This window comes from Hyla sarda, chromosome 7 (assembly GCF_029499605.1).
Source record: "Hyla sarda isolate aHylSar1 chromosome 7, aHylSar1.hap1, whole genome shotgun sequence".
In the NCBI taxonomy this organism is placed as follows: domain Eukaryota; kingdom Metazoa; phylum Chordata; class Amphibia; order Anura; family Hylidae; genus Hyla; species Hyla sarda.
Window position 1 is genome coordinate 218,842,302 of NC_079195.1, and position 12,767 is coordinate 218,855,068.

At 40.7% G+C, this 12,767-nt stretch overlaps 1 long non-coding RNA gene across 2 annotated transcripts in view; it reads left to right on the forward strand.

Annotated features, from left to right (window-relative positions):
- LOC130282245 (uncharacterized) overlaps positions 1 to 12,767 on the forward strand; it is a 108,074-nt gene that overhangs the window by 74,069 nt on the left and 21,238 nt on the right. The window contains exons 3-4 of one of the 2 annotated variants that reach the window (XR_008846303.1): positions 800 to 919; positions 8,078 to 8,230. This is a non-coding gene — a long non-coding RNA (uncharacterized LOC130282245). Of the gene's footprint in view, positions 1 to 799; positions 920 to 8,077; positions 8,231 to 12,767 lie in introns of those variants that run through there. The other variant, XR_008846304.1, reaches the window with a different exon arrangement.

The following is a 12,767-nucleotide window of genomic DNA, read 5'->3' on the forward strand; positions in this document are numbered from 1 at the left end:
CTCTCCATTTTGGGTCCACTTGATGCTTACACGACTCTCTCTCCATTTTGGGTCCACTTGATGCTTACACGACTCTCTCTCCATTTTGGGTCCACTTGATGCTTACACGACTCTCTCTCCATTTTGGGTCCACTTGATGCTTACACGACTCTCTCTCCATTTTGGATCCACTTGATGCTTACATAACTCTATCTCCATTTTAGGTCCACTTGGTGCTTATATAACTCTCTCTCCATTTTGGGTGCACTTGGTGCTTACATAACTCTATCTCCATTTTAGGTCCTGTTAATTGTCCAGTCCAATGGGGACTATATGTTAGAGTGATCACCAAGCTTTTGTTTTCCCCCAGCATCTGCCAATAATAGTAGCAATAATAATCATAGTAATAACAAGAGGCGGATGAGGAGAGGACACGACAGACGTCATTACAGCAATCCGAAGCGCTGTGTGACTGTGCCACTCGAGCACCAAGCTGTTTTTGTAAATAGTGTCTTTTGATGTTGTCACCATCCTATTTTCGGCAAGCACTGTTTACTTTATCTGTCTGTAGTGTTTATCAGATGAGGAGGCGATAGGACAATAAACACCTTCACACAAACACCTGCAAAAACCTGACGCTTAGTGACAGTAAATGTTAAACTTCTGGGTAGTGACATGCAAATGAGCACTCACGCCCGGACCGAGCCATCCGAGCTGTCACCTGCCAATGGATGCTGTAAATGATGCATATTTATAAATTTAAAAAAAAAGGGATTTTTCATAAAAAAAAAAATTAATAATAAATAATATTTTTTTTCAGACTTTCTAATGGATATGACAATTACCTCTGTTCACAACCTGCAAGGCAGTAGAAGACGACAATGCTCTCTGAAGGCCAGTCCACCGAACCTACCGATTTTGTCAGGAATGGCTTGCTATGGTATGTTAAAGGGGTACTCTGCCCCTAGACGTGTAGGATGTCTGATCGCGATCTCCCTGCTGCACCCAGCGTTCGTTTAGAGCATCGAGTGCAGTGCCAGAGGCACGTGACGCCATGGCCACGCCCCACTCGTGACATCACGGCCATGCCCCCTCAATGCAAGTCTATGGGAGGGGGCGTCACACCCCCTCCCATAGACTTACATTGAGGGGGCATAGCCATGGCATTACGAGCCTCCACCCCACATCGCCAGTCATCTGGCATGGAGCAAAGTTTACTCCATGCACCGGATGTCTGGAGTGCTGCAGCCCAGATGGTGGGGGTCCCCAGTGACTGGACTCCAGGGATCAGACATCTTATTCCCTAGATTCCCTACCAATCCCCCCCCCCCTTTTACCCAACAGATAATATTGGTGAAAATAGGGCCGAACATGTTGTATCTCAATGTCATATCCTTTTCCCCTCATGCTTGGCTTAGCTGGAGGTGCATGTATATGGGGTAGTTGGGAGGACTAGGTGACAGTCCAGCGAGTGTTAACCTACTGCTGTTGAAAGGTGTAAAGGCAAAGAAATCTTTTTTAGACATTATGGTCTCAAACTGTTGCCCTCCAGATGTTGCAAGTTTTGCAACATCTGGAGGGCCACAGTTTGAGACCACTTTACTAGGAGATGAATTCAATGTTTGATCAGTGGGGGTCTGAATGATGAAGCTGACGCCGGTTGCAAGAGTGAACTGGCAAGAGCAATAAAGGGGCTGTTCCCATCCAGACGTTATTCCCTAGTCATCGGATTGAGGATAACAAGCTTGAATAGTGAGGGCAACACCATTAGGACCCTTACCGATCCTGAGAACAGGGACAAAAATGTCCCTTGAATGAATAGTGCACACCACAAACGTGTAGTCTGTAGGACTAATAAACATTGCAGAGATCATCGCTCTCATAGCTTGGCAATGTATGGCAGTCTGCCATACATTGCAAGTCCGATAGAGAATGAACCAAGCTCTAGTTGTGCACACATGATGCACTTTACTTATTCCAGGGGCAATTTGACCCCATACTCAGAATCAGTGGTCCCAGTGGTCGGACCCCAACAGATCAGCTTGTTATCCACTATCCTGTTGATAAGGAATAACAAGGGCAAGGCACATCAGCTCTCTATGCTTTTGGGCTTTTATCAATGGACCTGGTATCAGGGGTGTAAGATTTATTTGGTCATACATGGCACATAAACCATTCAGGCTCAAGTAGACACCACAATGGAATATGTAAAAAGGGGGTGAACTTGCACTCACCGACCACGTAGATCACTTTTTCACAGGACCTCCGTGTGGCAGGGAGATTAAAGATGAGAACGCTCAGAGGCTAACAGACATTTTCGTAAACAGCTGTGTGCTTCTTCCGGCCTCCCAAGGCCACCTTGTATCTTAGGGGAACAAGACTTCTGTGGTTACACAAAACACACCTAAACATTCTAAAGGCATCACCACCAATGGCACTCAAAACCTTTGAATTTGTTTGAGACTTCTATGGTCCCATAGGGCATCAACAATCCAGGATAAAGGTGACACCACCAATGGCTTGACGTCCAAGGATTGTGATCTCCATGTATCCCATGGACATAAGATTTGTCTGGTCACACAGGCACATCAACCGTACATGCTGAAGAGGCTGCCACCAAGGTTTGTCACTGCTAGTGATGAACGGCAGGGGCCATATTCGAATTTGCAATATTTCGCAAATATATGAACGAATATTCGCTATGTTCATTCTCTTTTTTTCCCATGCAAAAATTCGTAATGAAATTCGCATAGTGTGCATGCGCAATTTAATCTTTCACCTAAAAGAAGAGAGAAATCACTGTCCTCTGCCCGGAAGGGCCGATATTCGCGAATTTGCATATTCATGAATATTTGTATATTCGCATATATTTGCATATGTGGTGTGCCACAGCGTGTGTTGTGAGGTGTAAGGGGACAGATGTTATGGCCCCAGGGGTAGATAGTATTAACCACTTCTTGTCATGACGCCAGGGCTTGGTTTGCCCTTATAACCACCTGAAGGTAGTCCCGCAAATCCGAGGTCAGGCAGGCGCAATAAAGTCCAAGGCCAGGTAAAGGGTAACGGTAGCTTTACTGAGGTTAGACAGATGGTACAGCCTATGCAGTTCAGCCAATACCACAGAGATTTGCCAGTGACACAGGGGGACCTCGCAGGCTTTCTGGGACTTGCAGTGACTTGACAGACTATAATGCAGGCCACAGTGACTATAGATGACTTGACTTGAGTTGGTGACAGACAATTGAGATGACTTACTCAGGACCGACTGGTTGCTGCAGTAACTTAGACTTGAGACCTCCAATGGCTGGACGCAGGTACTGGAACACTTGACTGCACTGGACCTCAGCATAAGTAGCAATGTGTTAAGAGAGAAGAGAGATTGAAGCTCCTCCCCTTCTTATATAGGAGGGCTGGGCAAGGAGACCATAGGTCACTTGGGAGGTCACCTGGTCACTGGAGTTCTCTGGGTAACAATTCAATCATGTGGCACAGATTTAAAGGTATATTACACTTATAATACAAAACTACACATAACCTGTAAATACTATAGGGTTTGCTGCAAGGACACGCAAGGACTCTGCCTGACAGGACAGAAGTACAGTACAGCAACATCCCGCAACATCACACATATATCCGGGAAAAAAAAAGAATATTCGTCATTACGAATATATATCACTATATTCTAAATATTCGCGAAATCACAAAGTGCCGATATTCGCTGTAAAAATTCACATTTTGAATATTCACGCTCAACACTAGTCACCACCACAAATCTTAATACTACTAGTATAGATGTATTAATAGTCATTTCATTATTATTGGATTACTTTATGCATAGATCTATTACCTCATGACGTCCCGCCTCGCCCCCTCAATGCAAGTCTATGGGAGGGGGCGTGACAGTTGTCACGCCCCCTCCCATAGACTGGCATTGGGGGCGGGGCTATGACATCATTAGGGGGCGTGGCTATGACATCACAAGCTCCCAGTGTCGGCTCCAGCGTTCGGAACAGTTTGTTCATAACGCTGAGCAGCGGAGTACCCTTTAAAATTTATTACTGGCACCAGAGCCCTGTCAACGCGCTGGAGGATACTGCATAACCTCACATGATGTATTACCGAATACTCATTTTCTCCGCAATTAAAGGAGCCGGCGTCTTCCAGCCCAGCACCAGGTGCGCGTTATTAGTGATTAAAAATCTCATTAGCCGGAGAAATATAAGTATATTTGCAGAAGTAAAATCCCACCCGAGCCAAAATCGTTACCAATAAGAATTTCATTGATGATAACAACAAGGTCTCTCAGACGCCATCTGGAAAATTTGTCATCGCACAAAAATACTTTAAAAAAATATCCATTTGCGAGGTGAATTATAAAGGAGACTGTATAATATGACACCGCGGGGGTAACAAGCAGAACGTTTTACTCAGAGTTTGTTTATTGTTTCCCAAAAAAAAAAAAAAGTGAAATTGACGATCGATTGTGCTTTACTTTTTTTTTTTTAGTTTATTTTTTTTTTCCTTTTTCGGGACATAAAGGAACGTCACGGGAGGAATTTGTAAGGCGCATTTTCATTAAAATGATCTGTATTAGAAGTGCGTAGACGGAAAAAGCAATTAGTTCATGAGGTGCCAAGCTAAGAAACTACACACGATCAATATGCTTACAGACATCAGCGGGAGATTTGTTTGTCTATGTACATAAGACAATAAGAAATGTATCAAGATTTGCAAATTAAAAAGTTTTCTTCAAAGTCGTATTAGAGGCTTTTCTTTTCTTTTTTTTTTTTTTTCCCCCTTTTGTTCAAGAACATTTCAAGCTATTTTTATCAATTTCTAGAAAAAAAAAAAAAAAAAAAAAAAAAAAGATAAGTATCTACACCCCCGGAAACATTTCATTTAAGTATACTTTTTATTGAGGCAAAGTAAACAAAGTATGTGGAAAATCAATGTCCTTGAGTTGTCGAAATTCTTCTCTTAAAAGGGATTTATTATTATTTATTTATTTTTTATTAGGACCCATTTAACTAAAAAGCAAATGATAACCCTTCCCTGTTGCTGTATTTTTCTTTTTTTTTCCACAAAAGTTGTACGTTTTATTGGCACCTTTTAGTTTACCATATGTCATGTATTACTAAACCAGTAAAAAAAAAAAATTGTGGGGTGAATTGAAAAAGGGAAGAAAAAATTAATTGTAAGGCTTCTTTCACACTGACGTTTGTGCCCGTCAGTGTACCGGCCGTCAGAAAATAGTGGGATAAAAATTTGAGCTTGCGATGTCTTTTTCTATCTTCCGGCGGAATAACAAGAGTCATAACGGACAATAGAAGAATCGGATCCTCTTTGCCCATTATGACTCCCATTAGGCTTCATTACAATAACGGATGTTAATGGCACCAAAAGTGAGAAAAAAAAAAGAGCCCTTGACATCCGTTTATAACGGAGCCTCACACATAGTGTGAAAGAAGCCTTGTTCTGCATGTTGTGTATGAGAACATCATACATAAAGAAATACACTTTAATTCCATTTTTTGTGGGTCAGTATGATTACAACAATATCTTTTTTTTTTTTTTACCTGACTACAAAGCTGTTTTTGTGTCGTGATTTTTGTATGCTTTTTAAGTCCCTTAGGGGACTAATACAAGGGATCTTTCATTTGCTTATACAGTACACTGCAATACTAACATATTGCAGAGTACTGTCATTTTGTCATTCTGCAGTTACTGCCTGACTATGGCACGTTGGCACTTTGCAATTATATCATAGCTCTGGCAGATTCCTGGCAGATAACTACCTAGAGGCTGCTATATGACAGTGGCATCTAGGGAGTTCAAAATAATTCATCGATTGGGGTATGGGTGTTCAGACCCCAATAGTAACATAGTAACATAGTTCATAAGGTTGAAAAAAGACCAGAGTCCATCAAGTTCAACCTATAACCCTAATGAGTCCCTACTGAGTTGATCCAGAGGAAGGCAAAAAACCCTCATAATAGAGGTAAAAATTCCTTCCCGACTCCAAATATGGCATCAGAATAAATCCCTGGATCAACGTTCTGTCCCTATAAATCTAATATACATAACCTGTAATGTTATTATTCTCCAAAAATGCATCCAGACCCAGAGTTCACCATGACCACCTCCTCAGGCAGAGAATTCCACAGTCTCTCTGCTTTTACAGTAAAGAACTCCCGTCTCGCTTCTCTCCTGGCTCATTCACTAGAATGAGCCAGGAGAGAAGCGAGATGGCCCCATAGATTTGCATTGGGAGTAAGTTATGGTCACGTGATACAGAGCTAGCACCCAGAGCGCAGACTTCTCATGGCTTGTTCAAGCAAACACTACAACTAATTGAAACTTTTAACATGTCCCAGGACATGTCAAATGTTTTTTTTTTTTAAACCCAGTGTCTTTTTAATGAATATCCTCCCATAGGTCCATGGCTCCTGTTTTACTACTGTTTAATCTCACTGCATTGTTGCATGGTGCCTCTATGATTTTATTGGCTGTATCCTCGAGGGACGCAAACTGGATCTATAATATACATAGTTTGTAAGGTTGAAAAAAAGACCACCAAGTCCATCAAGTTCAGCCTAAAACCCTACTGTGTTGATCCAGAGGAAGGCAACCCCCCCTCCCATGAGGTTTATGCCAATTGCCCCATGACAGGGGAAAAATTCCTTTCCTACCCCAATATTTCATCAAAATTAATCCCTGGATCAAGTTCTATCCACATAAATCTAGTGCATGGAGTTAGGCATCACAACATCATGCGGCAGAGAGTTCCACAGTAAAGAATCTACGTCCATGATGATGGTAACGATGGTAGTGTTTTGGCCATGTCCTCCATGCTGCTGCTGCTGCTCATGACGGTTTGCTATAGAGATCTAAGGGAGCAGGATAACCTCTTCTGTTAGTCTACACCCAGTAGCTCAGGGACAACTAAATATTGGAGATGAAGCCTGCAGAGGGGAAAACTGGTAAAAACCATATACAAGTTTATGTAATGGGCACAAATATTGTTACTTCTTATGTCAACATGACAGCTTATTCCTAAAAGATACCTCAAACAACCGATATGCTTCGAAAGGGTTATTCGGGGAACTTACTGCATCCGCTATCCACCATAGGGTCAGGTGCCTGATCACAGGGGTCCAACATCTGGGACCCTTTGTAATCTCCAGAACAGGGCCCATCTCTTACCTTGGAGCACTTCGGGCCACACCTCTCCAGAAAAACTGGTCTCAGGAGTGAAAGACTGCTCAGCCAATCATCATTTGAGGCGGGTCATAAATGCGGCCAGTGATTGGTTGAGCAGGCCGTCACTACCGAGACCAATTTGTCTCAGCAGGTTTGGACCGAAGAGCTCTGAAGTAAGACACAAGCCCCGGGGACAACACAAGCAGACACGTATGCCCTATGCTGTGGCTAAGGAATACGTTTTATTCTCTGGATAACCACAGAAATGCCTAAAATACGCTGGTCAGTAAGGGGTTAAAATGGGAATTTTGGAGCCCATTGTGTACTCTTTGTAAAGAACACAAGGTTAATAAACAACCAGTGTGCACTACCTAAGCTTCCTCTTGCCTCCAGGCTGATACAATTTTACATATGAACTCTACGACTCTTTAGCTTCAAATAAAGCAGAAGATTTGGAGCTCTGTATCAGAAAAATAGAGTTTGACCCCCTATAAAGCTATACTAAGAAATTTATCAGGGGTGAACATATCTTTTTAAAGGGGTACTCCAATGGCAAGCGTTTGGAACTAAATGTTCAGAACGCTGTTTTTGCGCTGCGGGGGTTGGCCACACCCCTCGTGATGTCACGGCAACGCCCCTCAATGCAAGTCTATGGGAAGGGGCGGGGCAACTGCCACAACCCCTCCCATAGACTTGCATTGAGGGGGAGTGGTCATGATATCACTAGGGGCATGGCCGACGCTGTCGACGTCGACATCACGAGATGCGTGACCGACATCATCGTCGACGACGTATTTCCTATTAGCTGTTTTTTTTTATTTTTCCTTTATTAAACAAAGGTAACATATAAATGTATACATGACTAATTCTTATATTTGTAATCTTATTTTTGCAATAGAACCTACTGTAGGCGAATTAATTAACATGAACCGTGGATGGAGTACAGCATGGAGGAACTCCGGACCTCAGATCCTTGTGATTCAGTGGTGACCTTGCGGATGTTTGGCGACGCGTTCCGTATCTGTGTCTATGAAGGATGGATACATAAATAGTGCCGCTCATTAGTGTTTATTTGTAATGTAAACCCAACAGCCCTTTTACGAGGGACGATCTCTAACAATGCAAATTATCTGCCGCCGGTTATCTAATGATTCATAGCGAGCGGCAAATGAGTGACCATTGTGGAATGGATTATGTGCTCGGTAACATCTCCCAGACGCTCCTCTTAAAGGGGTACTCCGGTCAAAACCTTTTTTTCTTTTAAATCAACTAGCTCCGGAAAGTTAAACAGATTTTTACATTTCTTCTATTAAAAAATCTTTATCCTTCCTGTACTTATTAGCTGCTGAATACTACAGAGGAAATTCTTTTCTTTTTGGAATGCTCTCTGATGACATCACGAGCACAGTGCTCTCTGCTGACTTTATTATAATAATAATAAGTCTTTATTTATTGTTGTCCTTTGTGGGATTTGAACCCAAGGCCCCAGCACTGCAAGCCAGCAGTGCTAACCACTAAGCCACCTGCTATGCACGGTTGCTAAAATGGACAGAGATGTCAGCAGAGAGCACTGTGCTCGTGATGTCATCAGTGTTCCAAAAAGAAAGGAATTTCCTCTGTAGCATTCAGCAGCTAATAAGTACTGGAAGGATTAAGATTTTTTAATAGAAGTAATTTACAATTATGTTTAACTTTCTGGCACCAGTTGATTTAAAAGAAAAAAGGTTTTCACCGGAGTACCCCTTTAAGAGACCGGGTTAAATAAGCATAAAAATATGAGCGCCCTGACTGTAAATCACCTCCTCGGCGGAGCTCCTCGGCACACAGTCACCGTATTCTACACCCCTGGCAGCTTTTTGCCCACTTTCTCAAAGTTTCACGAGCGACGCAGCTGCAAATGTTGTTCGTGTTTTTGCTGAATTGACGGCTTATTGATGACTTGCCTTTCATTTCTTAGTTGAAATAGAACTAATCCTCTCCATACAAAGCCTCCCTGGAGTATGAATATAGAGAAATTCTTTATATAATTATTAGTGATGAGCGGCACATGCCATATTTGAATTTGCGATATTTCGCGAATATATGGCCAAATATTCATCCTATATTGGCGAAATTCGCATATTCAATATATTTGTGGTTATTTTCGCATGCGCGCATGCGTGTGTGGGCATACAGATAGCTATCTACCTGTTTATCTATATTATCTATCTATCTATATTGTCTATCCATCTCCTAATATTCTTTAGTGACGATATTCGTGAAAATTCCCTCTCCAGTCTAATACAGTAAATAGTATAGGAGTCTTCTTTAGACCACAAGCTGGAAGCAGGGAGGGATGAGATCACTGTGATGTGTTCTGTGGGAAAAAATTATGAATATTCGTAATTGCGAATATATAGTGTTATATTCGCCATATTCGTGAATATGCGAATATGCGAAATTCGCATTAAGTATTCGAATTGCGAATATTCACGCTCAGCACTAATAACTATATCCTGAGAAGAAACCATTTTCCTCTAAAAATAAAAAAAAATATATATATATATAAATATTTTTTTTTTATATAAACGTATATCAAAAGGAAACAGCGCCCTTCCAGTCCAGTGGTTGTGACTGGTATTGTGGCTTAATTCCACTTCAGTAGGTGACACTAAACTACAGTGCCACAAATAAGAAGACAACAGTACAGTCCTCACGTGAAGGCAAAGAGGAAAATCCAATGAATGCAAAGTCAGAGAGAGAGAGAGAGAGAGAGAGAGAGAGAGAGAGAGAGAGAGAGAGCAACCAGAGGTCTCATTCCTACACTTTCTATTTGAGAACAGCATCACTGTCAAAAGCTACATCACCCTGCTACGTGACATACAAGGATTACTAAACCCAGCAATACCCCTTTGTAATCTGCAGACTACTACTACCCTGGACAGCTTAGCATCTCCTGCTTTGTACATTATGTTCAATACTGTACTACTACTACTATTACTATTACTAATCCTACACAGCCACACAGTTTCTGCCTTGTCCCTCACTGTATTGCTACTACTGCTTCTAATATCAGCCCTACACAACCTACACCTTCCATACTGTATTACTACTGCTACTACTATTACCACTTCTGCTACTACTGACAAGGACGAGGGCGGATGAGGCCTTAAAATGTGAGTGACTGCTGCTCTATGCCGTTAATTGCCGCCACAAGGAATACACACCAGACCGAATGTTGGTATAATATCTCCTTCTCAGCATACTGGCTAAAGAGCTGCCCCAAGGAGTTCTGTTTAATTACACGGAAGTACATTGTTTTTTCATTAGACAAAAAAGGGGAGGTTTAGTTATGACGTCAAAATCATCTTGTTACATTTTGATTGGTTAGTTGAGCTTTTTCTCTGTTTATATTAGCATATTTAAGCATTTAATTTCTTTTTTGGCTAAAGTTCACTTATGCGGCTCTTTTACTCTGAAACTGGAAAACCCAGATCTTTGTCCTTCCATACAATCAGCATTTTATTCAAATGTTTTTGTCTCCTGACATCATCTTGGGCCTTCTGGCATCATTCCAAGGTCTTAATCTTAGTTTCAAGCAAATAGCAAATATCTTTTTTCAGCATTAGAAATGGCATATAAATATATAAGTATTAATATATATTGATCGGCAGTCAGAATCATTTTAATCAACTTGTCAATTCCCCCCTAAAAAAGATATTTGTTAGGCGTACACGACAATATACAATATACACCTACAATATACTCCGCCTAACAGTCTCAGGTTCAGGTGGAAAAAAGAAAAACGGGTATGGGATGCTTCACTGGTTTGAGACTAGCGGCTTTATGAACCACCTCCCTTTGTACCCAGACTGATCCCTTTTTTCCTGGGACTCATATTTTAGCCTGGAGCTACTAATAAGCACCAACACTACTACATGTCAGTGAATGCAATCTACATTTAACCCAACGGCACAACAATGGTTAAAAAGCAGCACTTCTAAACTGAAAAAAATACAGTATGTTCTACAGGGCCTGATAATTAGTTAAAGGAAAAAATTATACAAGACAGAAAAAGTTACTTAACAGTATCTTTGAGAAAAAACAAACCAAAACAAGGAAAAAAATAAGAAGTTCAGCTGCAGCTGTGTATGTGGCCTGCTATGTTCCCCCCTGTTACATAAGCAGGTTTTAAAATAACATAAGCATATTTTCATACTCCAGAATTTCCATTAATCCGGCCAAAACATTTTTTTCTTCTTCTTCTTCTTCATTTTTTTTTATATATACTAAATGTATTACTGCAATTTTGATTACCATGAAATTATATATTTTGACACTTATTAAACCATGATTTATAAAAAAAAAAAAGGATATAAATCAGGAACATGGCATGAGAACCCTCCTGCAGTGCGAACCCTGCTGACTGGGGGTGGTATGCACAATGATTTATTATTTCTATTAGGTGTCTAGAAATGATCTTTCACCATATGTACTAATTGATATAATTTTCATGCACATTCCACAATGATCACAATTATTAAGTACATTACCAAATATATGTGGGGCCTCTAACTTTAATTAATGGGAAAAAGAAGATGCCCCTGGCATGAAGACCCCCGACCAACATGGACATAGAGTCCATGTACATTAAGTGGTTAAATTTTGCTTTAGCGGGAATATAAAAAAAATAAGAGGATCATTTGAACATTATGCCTTAAGGTGAGGTCTTAAAATGTGACTGCTGTTGTATGTAGTTGAGTGCCGGCACAAGGAATACACACCAGACAGAATGTGGTATAATATCTGGCATACTGGCTAAAAAGCTGCCCCAAGGAGTTCTGTTTAATTACACGGAAGTACATTGTTTTTACGTTTGACAAAAAAAGGGAGGTTTAGTTATGACGTCAAAATCATCATGTTACATTTTGATTGGTTAGTTGAGCTTTATCTATGTATATATTGTGTATTGTATATTGTCGTGTACGCTTAACAAATGTTTTTTAGGGGGGAATTGACAAGTTGATGAAAATGATTCTGACTGCCGATCAATATATATTAATGCTTATATATTTATATGCCATTTCTAATGCTGAAAAAAAGATATTTGCTATTTGCTTGAAACTAAGATGAAGACATTGGAATGACGCCAGGAGGCCCAAGATGAGACGTCAGGAGACAAAAACATTTGAAGAAGATACAGAATTGTATGGAAGGACAAAAATCTGTGTTTTTCCAGTTTCAGAGTAAAAGAGCCGCATAAGTGAACTTTGGCCAAGAAAGAAAGAAATACTTAAATATGCTAGTATATACAGAGATAAAGCTTAACTAACCAATCAAAATGTAACATGATGATTTTGACGTCATAATTAAACCTCCCTTTTTTGTCAAATGTAAAAACAATGTACTTCCGTGTAATTAAACAGAACTCCTTGGAGCAGCTCTTTAGACAGTATGCTGAGAAGGAGATATTATACCAACATTCTGTCTGGTGTGCATTCCTTGTGCCGACACTCAGTGGTATACATCAGCAGTCACTCACATTTTAAGGCCTCACCTTAAGGCATCCTTCACACTACTATTACTACTACTGCTACTACTATTAGTAC